Source organism: Crocodylus porosus, unplaced genomic scaffold (genome assembly GCF_001723895.1).
Source record: "Crocodylus porosus isolate Cpor-Errol unplaced genomic scaffold, CroPor_comp1, whole genome shotgun sequence".
NCBI classification, from domain to species: domain Eukaryota; kingdom Metazoa; phylum Chordata; order Crocodylia; family Crocodylidae; genus Crocodylus; species Crocodylus porosus.
The window spans coordinates 128557391-128570877 of record NW_017728943.1 but is presented as its reverse complement, the minus strand read 5'-3'; the positions used below and the strand labels follow the sequence as shown (position 1 = coordinate 128570877).

The following is a 13487-nucleotide window of genomic DNA, read 5'->3' as shown; positions in this document are numbered from 1 at the left end:
GAGAGAAAGCTTTGCGCCCGCTCAGATTTTGCTGAGTGATCTTCCCATGAGATGTCCGGGTAATTGAAGTCAGCCATGACAACCAAGGTCCTGGAGCAAGCGGCCTCAGTCAGTTACATGTCTAAGCTCATCTGTGAATCTGGCCCTTAGTGTTAATGTGCCTCAGTTTACTATCTTTAAGTAGCAACAATAATACTCCTCTACCCCATAGTCATAATCACAAGGAGTGTCATGGGAATAGAAACTTTAAAGATTGTGAGTTGCTCTGGTATTATAATAAAAAGGATCAAATAGTTCCCTTAGATACAGAGCAGGGGCAGGCAATTATTTTGGGTGGAGGGCCACTTACTGAGTTTTGCTAAGCCATTGGGGGCCACATGACAGATAGCCAGGGGCAGATAAATATTAATTTTCTAAATTTTTTTAGGGGCCCTACATCTGGCACCCTCTTGGCTCCTGGCTGCAGCATCTAGAAGGAGGCATGGACTGGTGCACAGTGGTCACACAGACCTGGGCACACAGCATCCCCATGGCCAGCATAGCCAGGTGCACGACCCCACTGCCTTTATAATCCACACCCATCCTGCATGGGCAGTGCATGGAAGCATCTGGCTTGACAGTAGCTGGAGCCAGGTAGCCTCTTGCTACTGCTGCTGCAGTTGTCTATTGGCCTGGCCTTGCCAGGGCCACAGTCTCAGGGCAGAGCCTGGAGCCCAAAGCTGCCCCTCCAAATATGGGTCTCTGCTGGCAGCCTGTTGGGCAGGATGGGGCCTGAGCCAGGGGCCTCAGCCTGCTCTCCTCAGGCCAGGGGTCTGCTCCACCCACTGGGATGCTACACACACACATGCAGATATGCATGCATACACTTGTGAGAAACCCATGCTCTTGTCCTGCCCCACCCCACCCTGGCTGATCCCCTTCAATCTGGGAATTTTGTTTCAACTTTCACCAGCTGGCCAGGATGCTGGGACAGCCTATGAAATCTGGGACTGTCCTGGCCAAACTAGGACATATGCTCACCCCACTTAAATAGAGCCAGTAGGTGAAACACCTCCTCAACACACACTTCTGTTGAGTACCTTTTTCTCCAAATGTTGTTGTACTCAAGTCCCACAACACATTCCCTACCAACTTGGTCTTCATGCATCTTTACAAGCCTTCAACTTCTGTCTTATAGATGTCAGACAACTTCTACCTAGCACATCTGTATAGTCGTTCTGACATTTTTTAAGCTGTCTATTGCATTACTAATATTATGGGCAGAGCTGTCCCTAGGGGTGTGCGGGGCCTGGAGCATATCAGCCTGTGCAAGGCCAGGGGGTGGTGAGTGGAGTGGGTGCAGAGGGGTGGCGAGTGGCTGGAGTGTGGAGCAGGGGTGGGGGTGGTGGCAAGTGGCCAGAGCGCAGAGCTGGCAGCATGCAACGGTTGTGACGGGGCCTGTACAGTACTGTCTGTGGAGCCCCCGCAAAGCGCGGGGCCTGGGATGGTCGCCCCGGTTCGCCCCCCTAAGGACAGCCCTGATTGTGGGTCTAATCTTGCTGTCTGAATACAAGTGGAACACCTCATTTTTTCCTCAGAGAGATTTATACCTGGGTTAGATGAAAAACAGACTGGTCATTTATGTAATGTTTTTAGGTGTCCTTTTGTTTCCTCATCATAGTTATGAACAATATCACTAAGGCTGGGAAGAAAGAGAAATGATTTTTCTTGTGGCATGTAACAGCAGGTAGTCATTGTAAGAGTCTGGGGAATCACCAGTGCTGTCAGGGCAGACTCCATCAATGTTGTTATCTGCCTTTATTAGTATTGTTAGAGGTTAGATGTTACTGACCACATCAGGCTTCCTCAGTTTAGATGATTTGTGTGAAGGCTGTCAGAATATCTGTGATGCTGTGCCCTTACTGACCTGATTTTTACAAGGAAGAGACCATAAGCTTCAGCTCTTAGTGAGAAAAATCTCAGCCAGGTTTATTGTCCACACACAAACCTAGACACTAGTATCCATAACCAGCCAGTCCCATGGTGATAGCTGAGTTATTTGCAGGCATGGAACAAGATAATACACAAAGGATGCACCGCATAAACCCAGCTCAAAGTATTCAGGGATCCCAGGCCACTCTTTACACACCAGTCAAAACAAATTCGTGTTTATACTTCCTAGAACACATCCTAGTTCTCGGTGATTACTAAAACATCTGTAGGTGACATCAATCACATCCTACTTCCCATCTGTTAATGTGACCTTCCCACTAGATAGGGACACCTCTTTGTCAGGTCACTCTGATATTTGTTTTGGTGTCCTGTACTGGTCTTATCAATTCGCTCTGTATCTGCTGGCCTTGTGAAATACCTATTCAGTAACTTTCCCAGCAATTTTATGCAAGTCATATATGGCATGCCTAGTTCCACATTCCTTAGGGCCTACTTCATGCTGCTGGCAGGGCCTCTGATTTGTCTATGCACAGATCAATGGTTGTATTAATCCATACTTCAGCAAGGCCTACAGTTAGGAACAATACCTTTCTCTGCCTGCACTGAGACCGTTTACTAAGCAGAAGGATTGAAAAGAACACCATAGTGCTTCTAGTTTTGTTAATGTGAATATGTCTTTTCTGAAGTAGCTGATATTTAAAGAGGAGGAGAGTGGTCAAGTATGATAAAAATATGGCTGCAGCTAGATAAAACAATTTTGCTATTTTCCTGACCGACTAGCTTGCTCCAACCAGTATATTTTTACCTCTGCCTGTGCCTTACTGCTACAGTCTCTAGAGCCTTTCAGGATGTTATGACCTCACTGACTTACTATCTGTTTCTCATCTGTAGCCTGTAGCCAGTAACCCTGCTTCTGTCTGAGGAAATGACATCTCACTTCTCCATGAAGTTAGAGGCTTTGTTTAAGGATATGGCAGAGTCCCCATCACTCAAAGTCTTTAAATCAAGCCCTGTTTTTTTTCCTTAAAGAGCACTTGTGGCTAAAACACCAATTATGAGATGAATATAAAAAATGCTGGTTGAGGTTCTATGGCTTGTTTTATTCATGAAGTTAGACTAGATGACTATAATGGATTAGAAAGGGATCTATGAATCATGCCCAGCTTCATATTTAGTGGAACTGATGGGTGAGTAGAGGCATCAATCACATTTATGGTTTTTGGAGAGTCCAAAAGATTTCTCTCTGTAGTAGAAAACTTTATAGAAAAAGAAACTTTTATTTCCACCAATGTCAGAAGGTAAGGAGAAAGTTACATTGTATATAAAACTCCATTTCTCTAGAGGAAGTGGAAATCTTGCATTGTATCTTTCCCACTTCCTCTGCAGATTGCCTAATTAGACTGTTAGTACTCTAGGACAGTGACTCAGGTTCTTGTGCCTGTAAAACACATAGCACACCTGGCTGTGTTATATAAATAATCACAATCTGGCAGGAGCGAGACTCTTGTTAAAGCTGCCCCATATTTTCTGTTTAGTTTTCTGTTAAGCAGTCTCTACGTCAGTCTCTCACTTAAAAAAAATCTTTTTTTGTTAGCAGGGCATGGGAACTTGGAACCAAATTGTAGTCCCTAATTAATAGGCTGGTGGAATGACCTCCCACATGTATTCTGTATTTTCATATGTTGTTTTTTTAATGGAATTTTGGAAAAACAGAATACCAAAAAGCCCTGATTTCCATAGTGTTCCCATTTGTTGCCTCCTACTGCTGCTTAAGATGTAACATTGTGATAATCAGCGACTCAGCTCTCCTTCCCTCCAGCTCATTTGCATATTTGGGTAAAGTCTCTCTCTTCTGGTTGTCATGGCATCCACTGCCTTTGATGACTGATTTACCTTGGACTACCACAACATTGTATGACAAGGGAGGGTCACAGGAGAAACTGTAATGAAAGCATACTGTGTTTTGATAAGCTCCTGCTGTGTTCCTTGTGGTTTGTACTTTGATAAGTTATGCTGTTTCTTTTCAAAGAGTAATGGTTACTTTCCTCAAAAAGCGATATGTAAAAATAAGATATTAAATTACAGTGCCTTTTCATGTATATAGGTATTTTATTTGCATCCTTCTTACAGATTTGGGGCCATGATTTAAACCACATCTTTCAAAATAATGTTTTTATCACAAGTTTCTTAATGAGAAGAATAAATAGCAGTAATAGCTTTAGTCTGAAAATACTTCTTATTGTAAGTGACTGGGGCATACATAGGTGGTCTGGCCACCACAGGAAAGCAGGGCCTGGGGTGGAGTCAGAGGACAGGAACCATATACCAAAGCCAGAGGGAAAGCCAGAAGCAGATGATGCAGTCTAGGGTCAGGGGGTCAAAAGCCAAGTACCAATCTGGGGGACAATCATAGAAAATTAAGGTTGGAAGGAAGCTCAGGAGCTCATCTAGTCTAGCCCCATGTTCAAAGCAGGATCAACCCCACCTAGATCATTCCAGCCAGGGCTTTGTTGAGCCAGGCCTTAGAAACTTCCAAGGATGGAGATTCCACCACCTATCTAGGTAACCCATTCCAATACTTCACCAGTCCCCAAGTGAGAAAGTTTTTCCTAAAATCCACAAAGCAAAGTCCAAAACCAGAGTCAAACCAGGGTCAGGAGTCAGGGAGTAGAACCACAGGGAAATTCAAAGCCAACATTTAGAAATAAGCTAAGTGCAGGAACCAGGAGGCTTGCTACAGAACCATTGACTGGCCTACAGACCCAGGGCTCCAGCTGATGCTAAATAGATAGGTGGTGCTACAGCAGCCAGTTAGGATGATTGCTGCTCTTCAGCTGGAACATAGCTCAGTAGCCAGGGTTTTCTGCAGGTGTGGCTGCTACAGTACTTGGCTCAGACTGGCTTGCCTGTTCCATGTCCCTGACACTCATATTCCATTAAGGATAAACCATGCACAATAGTCATTTTATTATTTAGATAAAGGTCCACCTTGCTGGTATGGTCATATGATGATAGAATACCTGAGAAATTCAAACTTCCTAAACATTTAAAACCAACGTCTTAATCCCAGAAGTACATTGTTAATAAGAAAACAGGAAAATAGTATTTGCTCCATAATCCTAACTTCTGCTGTTATTTGTGTTCTAAAAAGGTTATTGTGGATTCTTTGCATAAGCTATTGCTCTTAGTATATCACTCAACATTGTACTGTACTCAGCACTGTAAAACAGAGATCTTCAAAAATATAGCCAAATAATAATGTGAAAAATATAAGTCCTCTGTACATCTTGTGCGCAGTTACATTATTTTATATTGTTGGCCATGTAGCACTCAGAATGCGTTTCATTCAAAAATCCCATTTCATTTCAATACAGCTGAATTTTCATCATTCTAACATATTGGTAAGACTGAGTGACGAAATGTGGATTTTCACAAAGATCACAATACAATTGAACATAAAAATATGTAGGTGCTTTAATATTTAAATAACATTTCATCAAAATTTCATTAAAAATATGGGAATGCTAAAAAACTAATACCTTTGCCTAATCTTAGTGAAGATTGCTCCTGTCAGTAAACTAATTCATACCCCAGTGGCTTAGAAAATTAGAAAAGAATAACGTTACCAATTAAAAAGGATTAAAAGATTCTGAAGTCAAACAGTTGCAAGTTAGAGAATGATGGAATAAACTTTGTCTACAACATTTTATTTCATCCAGTTTGTACATATACATGATGAGGCAACCTATTATTATTATGTGTGGCAGTGACCACATCTGAGGGGTTTGGTGGAAAAGACTTGCCAAGTACCATAGAGGAACCTGATCCAGCTCTCCAGACCATTATTCAACTGCCCTAAGCACAAGACCATCCTTCCTCTTACTAAAATCTATTCTCCCATCTACTGTAAACTTTACAACCTCTGTAGCATTGATTCTCAAGTGCAGTGATGCAGCAACATCTTAATGTGCAGCCACCTACACATAATTCACAGGTTAAATACAGAGATTTCAACCCAATATTTTACGAGTGAGGCAGGGATCCTACACACAACAGGCATCTGAGGATGACTAAGGTTTGGTAATAAAGAATATATTATTTCACTACATAATTCCAAGTCATTCCCAGAGCAGACTGAAATGTGTCCTGAGTGAATCTGGGGTTATGTGCAAAACATCATAGCAATAAAGACTTTATCATCATGCATAAGCAAAAGCAAACTTAAGTAAGGTTAAATGGGCAATATTCATTCCAGCATTGTCTAAATTGAAGTAACTGACTTTGCAATCTTTTAATCCTTCTTTATTTTTGATTGTTAAGTTCCAGTCAGGGGTGCTCAACTCTTGGCCCATGGGCCAGATCTAGTCCACAGCACAGTGTCATCTAGCCTGTGGGGTGCCCCATGAGTCCAGTAATTTGGTAGCAGGAGAGCAGTGCTCTCCCATAGAGAGCTCTAGGCCCCGTGAGCTGGATTAGGCAGTTCCAGGCTCCTGGGCCACTTGTTTAGTCTGCAGGGCCAAAAGGTTGAGTACCACTGTTTTAGTTTATTAGTAAGCACTGCCTTACTAAAATTAGATTAAGTGATTTTTCTTGTGTAAAAAAAGATCCTTTGATTTTGTGAAGATTTATTTATCAAATTTGCAAATGAAGCTCCCTGTTGTGCAAGAAATAGTATTGTATATTATTTTCCTGGCTGTGTCCAGCCAAAATTTACTTCACCTTCCTTGCTACTAAAACAGTAGACAGTAAATTAATTTTCTTATTAAAAATTTCAACACTTAAAAAAACCCCTCAAGAGTGTTTGGACTCCAGTAACATGTCTGAATTTGCAAAGGCAGGTTTTCCTGGCTTCCGTTTTATTAGGCAAGTTAATTCACTTAGAATACCTCTGACTTACAGCTCCATGGCTCTCACTACCTTGTTATATGAATGTAGCTCAGGAAAGAGAAAAAAAAAGTGATCTGTCAGCCCATTGCCTCTGTGTTACACTGTAAAGACTTGGGGCAAATGGAAAATAGGGTATAATTTAACATGGCTACATCAAAGGTAGATCATGCCTGTTTAACTTTATGTCTTCAGTATGTCTAATTATTTTTTAGACAAAGGAAATATGTTAGGTCAGTAATGGACCTGATATGGTGCCATGTGGGAAATTATTACTTAAGGTGGACAAGAATGGATTGTAAGTGGGTAAGGAACTGCTGAAGAGTAGAGGATAAAGGCTACTGCTGAAAAGAAAGTATCAAGTTTAAGGAGTTTCTTGGGGATAGGGCTTATTTATTAAATTCATCAATGACCTTGTGTGGTGGAGCATGGTTGAGGTGCTCACCATGTGGCAGGGTTGCAGTAGACTGGGACAAAGTCATCAGAGGAGACAGCCACGCGAAGCCCCTGAATGTCATTCTAAGGGGGGAGGTGTGTGGCAGAGCACCTTTGTGGGTGCTTGCCACTCGAGGGCCTTCATGGGCTCTGAGAGGGAGCCTGCTTTGAAGGAGCAGCAGGGGGAACCTCCCCCAGGAACTATGCTAAGAGAGGAAGGTGTGTGGCAGAGCACCTCTGGTGTCTGCCACTTTAAGAGCCTGAAGAGGCAACCGGCAGGTGCGACCCAGCTCTGATGAGTGGCCATTTTAAGATTCAGGCCAGCAGGGCTGGAGGTAGCACTCTGCTGCCTGGTACTGAGGAAACAACATCTGGCTGCTGCTCTGGCAACACTGGAAGGTAAGGGCAAGAGCTGATGTGGATGGTTAGGAGGCTCTTGATCCTGGGAAAGACCTAAAACTGAACCCTGCTGGGGATGGGTGGCTTGGTGGGGCTGTTTGTGGTGGAACAGTCCCTTGGAAATGCCAGTCCAGCTACCTCCCGAGTGGAAGGTGAGTAGGGGTGCCTAAACCCCAGTCCTCACCTTCAGGTGGGCCAGTTAACATAGGAGGTAATTGGGGGCCAGGCATGGCTACAGCCACCTGAGCCTGTGTGGGGTGCAAGACCCCGGAGAGTGGAGAGTGGGGCCAGGCATGGCTGCGGCCACCTGAGCCTGTGGGATGTGTGTGTGACCCCAGGCCCCAGCATAGGGGAGCAGAGTATGGGCCTCAGTGGAGGTGAAGGTGCAGAGCAGCACTTGACAGCCTGCACCTGAGTGGCAGTTGGGAGGCCTGGAGAGCCTAGTGAAGAGGCAAGGAGCCCAGAGGCTAGGGGCCCTGACTGTGTGTGTATTTGGGGGAAGGAGCCCAGTGAAAGTGAGGGGCTCAGAGCCCAAGGAGACAGGCCAGAGTTAGGGGTTGGGATATAGTTACAACATGTGAATGCTGAGAGGGGTGAGTAATGAGGCCCTGTGAACAGGGGGCCTGGGATGAGGCCCTGTGAGGAAAGGGTGTGAGGTGGGTCCCAGTGAGCGGGTGGCTCGAAGGTAGACCCTGCTAACATGGGGACCAGGTTAGGTCCAGGTAAGCCTTCAGGCACCTGAGACCACAGGTGGGCCAGAGGCTGATTGGGTGGAGCAGCTGAGGAAGTGCTGTGGGTAAACATCAGGGTGAGTCAGGAGCCACTAATTCAGAGCAGCTGGGCAAGTGACCCGGTGAGGTACTAAAGACAGATGCACCCGCCGGGCCTCGGTTACTCAGTCCCTTGCCGCCTTGCCCAGGGGCCTGGTGGTAACCTTCCACTCTGTCTCTTAAGGGAGTATTCCTCGATCTTCCGCTTCAGGCGGTCTTCCCCTCCGTGTCCTGCCTGCCACAACTTTGATGGTATTTCAGTGGTGGAGGGGTCTGGTCGCCTGACGCTGGCTACCTCCCCAAGGGCGAAGCATGATGTTCTTCGCGAGGCTCCACCTCCCCTGCACCTCGCCCTAGACCCCGCCTCAGCAGTGTGCTATAGGGGTTGCCGCCAGCTGGCCCTCTGCTTGATGAGGGATCCCTCTGATTCCAGCTAGGCTCACGCCAGGGCCCAGGAAGCCCTGGTTCCTTCTCGGCCAGTCTAACCTGTGGAGTCCTAGGCTCACTCTGACTCAATAGCCCTGAACAACAATAATACAGAGACCAAGGCCAACAAAACAAGCCATATTAGTAGTGAAAGGAAAAATGCTAAATTAACCACAAGGCTAGAGGGATCACCTCCCACAAAAATAAGCAAAGCTCCCTGTCGAGGGAATATTCTGCCCACGAATTTGGTCATGGTCCTATATCCCTGCCGTAGGGACTCAGTCTCTCTTTCCTTTGAGGATCCCCTCTTAACTCCTAAGTCCGTTGTCCTCTGTGTTAATGAAGACTTTAACTTCAGCTGTCCTTGCGCCCCAGGGTTACATGCAGTCGAGACACCTGGGTCTTGGTAGGACCAATGGCAGCGTCTTCCCCTGGGCAGAATTCAGATCCCTCCCGTGAGACTGCAGCAACGTTCTCTGGCTCCTCTACCTTCCTGGTGCGCTCTGGAGCTCTTCTCTCCACGCTCTCTTGCCGCCTCTCCTCCCCTTCTGCCCACTCACTCCCTCTTCTTATCCTCCCGCGCTGGTTCTCCTCCCCCGCTTCCCCAGCCATTTCCCCTTTAAATAAACCACGGCTAATGAGCCGCGCGGGACCTGCCGCTGCTTTCCGTTCCGCCGCGATTCCTGCCGCTGCTTCCAGCCCCGCCGCGATTCCTGCCGCCGGTAAGTGGTTCTCGTTTATTCTCTCTTCCCCTTTCCTTTCCCCATGGTGTGCTGCCCCCCAGGGCCCCCCTTGGACCTTTTGGGGTTCGTGCCTTCACCGCGCCCCGGGACAGCAGAGTCACTCCAGTGTTCTGCAAACCGCCCAGTGCTCGCTCGAATAAAGGTTGTGGGAGAGGACCAAGAGGCCATGCGCTTGCTGGCAGGGTGAGTGTGGCCCTGGGAAATGGAGGGGCATATGAGAGAGACCATGTGAGAGGCGGTGGAGTGGGAGAGGCCTCAGTGAAAGGGAGGAGGTATGAGTGTGGCCCATAATAGGGCAGAAAGCAAGACACTGGGATGAATTGAGCCAGAGCTCAGCTGTTAGGAACATCTGCGAGGCTTGGGATGCAGTATAGAGATGGTTGGAGCTGCATACATAGGCCCAGGAGACCAGGGTGTTTGAAGGGCAGCCTCACACCTAATTAACACCTTAATTATGTGTCATCAAGGCATGGCAGGTGAGAAAGGCAGCCGGCATGCCCAGAGGCAGTTGGGGAGACTAGCACTGTGGCTAGTCAGGGAGCCCCCACTTTGCCATGCCCTGGCACTAATTTTATTTAATAAGTGCATTAATGACCTTGGCACAAAAAGTAGGACTGTGAGGGTCAGAATATCATACAAGGTAACCTAGAGAACTGGAGTAAAAACAGGGGTATGGAATTCAATAGGAGAAACTGTAAGATCACTCAATTAGGAATTAATAGTAAGACTCTCTCTTATGAAAAGGGAGCTCACCATTGGATGTAATTGAGGAGAAGAAAGATTTGAGTGTGCTGGATGATCATAGGATAATAATGAGCCTCTAATATGAAAAAGGCAATGTCATAGTGAAAAAAGGCAAATAAGATGAACTGAGCATACAGCCATTGTAGAAGGTATTGGCAAGACCTCATCCAAAATACTTGTTCAGGTCTCATCAAGAAAGATGAACTCAGATTGGACAACTGAAGAATAGAAAACATAGGCAGATCTAGGATTTTGGAAAGGGTGGTATGTGTGGTGCGGTGCATCATCATGATATATAACGTCACACATTTATCTCCAGGTGAAAAGAAACTAGAAGCTTTCCTAATATGCTAGGGTCCTAGGGCTGTATTATTCAGGGTAAGATTGAAGCAAAAATAAATATGACTTATTGGAATGAGTTAAAAACAGTCCATAAGGCTGTGAAATAAGAGCTACATTACCCAGAGCAGCAAACGGACAGCAGAATTGCCCACTGGATCAGTGGAACATCAAGACCATTAAAAAGGAGAGAGGGTCCTTAGCCTCTACAAAATGAAGGGTTTAGAAAGAATCAGGTGGCTGTTCATGAGCCATGAAGTCAATGGACTCCCTCAATCCCTGCCTGACTAGAAATGCTGCTGCTGCTGCCAGGCAGCTGGTTTGAAACTTTGGCTAGAGCAGGAATCAAAGTGGGAGGGGGTCAAGGTGTGAAGTGGAGCTCCTGGATCTTTCCCTGAGGAAGAAGCTCTCTTCTAAGAGGAGACAAAGGGCATGTCTACACATGCTTTTACACAGGCCTAAACTTTATGCGCATTAAAGTGATTTAGGCATGTGCCTACAGGTGTCCGTGCTAAGGCGCATTAACATGGTTTGCAGACTGACTTAGGACTAAAGTTAGTCCCAAGTCGGTTGACAAACACAACATTTAATGTGCCTTAGTGCATCTACACATGTGTTTAAAGAGCTTTTGCAGGTATCAAATTTAGGCTTGGATAGCCTAAAATTGCCATTTTAAAGGCTCATTAAGGGTGCTCACATGTACTCTTGCACCTTTAATGTGCCTTAAAAATGGCTAATGTACCTTAAATTGGCACGTGTAGACACACCCAAAGACCACTAGATTTATTCAGTTTAAGGAAAGAAAGCTTGGGAGGAGAAGATAATCAGCTGAGGAGGAAGACTATTTCAGCTCAAGAATTTACTGGGGGGAGTTCTTGGCCCCCCACTACAGGAAGGATGTGGACAAATCGGAGGGAGTCCAGCAGAGGGCAACAAAAACGGTGAGAGGGCTGGGGGACCTGACTCCTGAGGAGAGGCTGAGGGAACTGGGCTTGCTTAGTCTAGAGAAGACTGGGGGGGGGGGGGATTTAATAGCAGCCCTCAACTACCTGAAGTGGGGTTGTAAAGATGGTGGATCCAGACTGTTCTCAGTGGTGGCAAATGACAGAACAAGGAGCGATGGTGTCAAAATGCAGCAAGGGAGGTTTGTGTTAGATATTAGGAAGACTTTTCTCCCTAGGAGGGTAGTATAACACTGGAACAGGTTACCCAGAGAGGTGGTGGAAGCTCCGTCCTTGGAGGTTTTCAAAACCTGGCTGGACAAAGCTGTGGCTGAGATGATCTAGCTGGGGCTGGTCCTGCTTTGAGCAGGGGGCTGGACTAGGTAACCTCCTGAGGTCCCTTCCAACCCTCATGTTCTGTGATTCTCTGATTTATTGGAAGGAGTTAAAACCAGCCTGCAAGGCAGATAGGAGCTACACTGCCCAGAGCAGCAAGCGGCCAGCCGAATCGTGCACTGGGGAGGGGCACGGGCCGCCCACGAGCCCGTCGCGGCTGGCAATCCGAGTCAGCCCCCCGCCCCTGCGGGCAGGGAGCTTCCGAGCCCGCCTTCCCAGAGGACGGGATGTGGGACGGGAGCCTGAGCGGTGCGTGCGGGGGCCCTGGCATGCAGCAGCCGGCTTCAGCAGTGGGCTGGGCTTGCTCCAGCCGCGGGGGTCCTTGCCCAGCCCTGCCCGGGGCCGGCCGGAGCCGGTTCGGTGTCTCCCCCTCCGCGGGGAGCAGGAAGGGAGCCCCGGGCGCCTCCCAGCCCTGTGGGCGGCCCCGGCTGCCGGGGCTTGCCCTGCACCTCGCTCTGCCTCCCGCCCCCGCTTCCTCCCGGCTCCGCCACAGCTCCCTCTCGCCGCGCGACAGGACAGAAGCTGGTGAGTCTGGGCCGCGGCCGGGGGGTCGCGGGGCCCGGGGCTGTGCCCCCGGGCGCCGGGAGGCTGCGGGGATGCAGCCCGGGGCAGAAGCAGTCGCCTCTGGTCCCTGGAGAGAGCCGGCGCCCTGCGCCCAGCCCGGCGGACGAAATTAGTCACCGCCCGCAGGCAGGGGTGTCGTGTGCGAGCCGCGCCGCAGGCACCAGCCGGCTTTCCCCTCCCCTCCCGGAGCCTCAGGCTGCAGCTCCCCCAAGCCCCTCTGGCGAGGAACCTACTCTGCTGCTGGGCTTTCCTGGCAGAGCTGCGAGCCCGGCACCCCCCCGCGCCTCTCCTGCCTCTGCCTGCTCGTCTGAAAGGTGTTGGGGGATATTAAGCACATCTGCTGTCCTCTCCGGCTGCACTCGGAGGTCTTCAGCCAGAGGGGAGGATGCAGTGTACCCACCACCTCCTCGGGATGGAGAGCTCTGCCCAGAGAAGCCGGGCAGCCAGGGACCTCCAGGTCTGGGGCAGACATTGCATAGACCGGTTTGACCCAAATCCGTTAAATCCATGAACACCGTGTGCTCCTGGAGGCTGGGGGGCCACAGCGAGCTCCCACAGGCAGAGGTGAGCTCCTGCAGGCAGTGGGGGAGGGGTGCGGTCAAGCGCCAACTCGGGGGGGGGCTGTGCCACGCTCCCCTGCGTACACCCCACCAGTGGTTAAATCTGATACTACATTCAACCAGGTTTATCTTAAACCATTTGGGCTACTCTGAAACCAGTTTATGTGCCCTGAGATTCTGTTTTGTTGCAGGCTTAAACCAGTTTCTAATCACTGCAACCGGTTTATGCAGTGGTGACATGTAGGGGGTGCACACATACCCCCTGAGAGCACTGGTGCACTCTCTGACAAGCAGCGTTCCCTGCTTAGGCGATGGGTAGGGGGGGCAGGCAAAAGCACTGGTACCCCCCACCCC

The 13487-nt window shown here is 48.2% G+C and overlaps 1 protein-coding gene across 6 annotated transcripts in view; it reads left to right on the top strand.

The window, feature by feature from the left end:
* Positions 1–13487, top strand: part of ABRACL (ABRA C-terminal like) — a 27926-nt gene that overhangs the window by 6562 nt on the left and 7877 nt on the right. For 2 of the 6 annotated variants that reach the window (XM_019550170.1, XM_019550169.1), the window contains exon 1: positions 12266–12534. The exons of 2 other annotated variants lie outside the window; for them this stretch is intronic. The gene's annotated coding sequence lies outside the window, so the exon portion shown is untranslated. Of the gene's footprint in view, positions 1–3834; positions 3936–12265; positions 12535–13112; positions 13138–13487 lie in introns of those variants that run through there. 2 more of the 6 variants (XM_019550172.1, XM_019550168.1) reach the window with 2 other exon arrangements.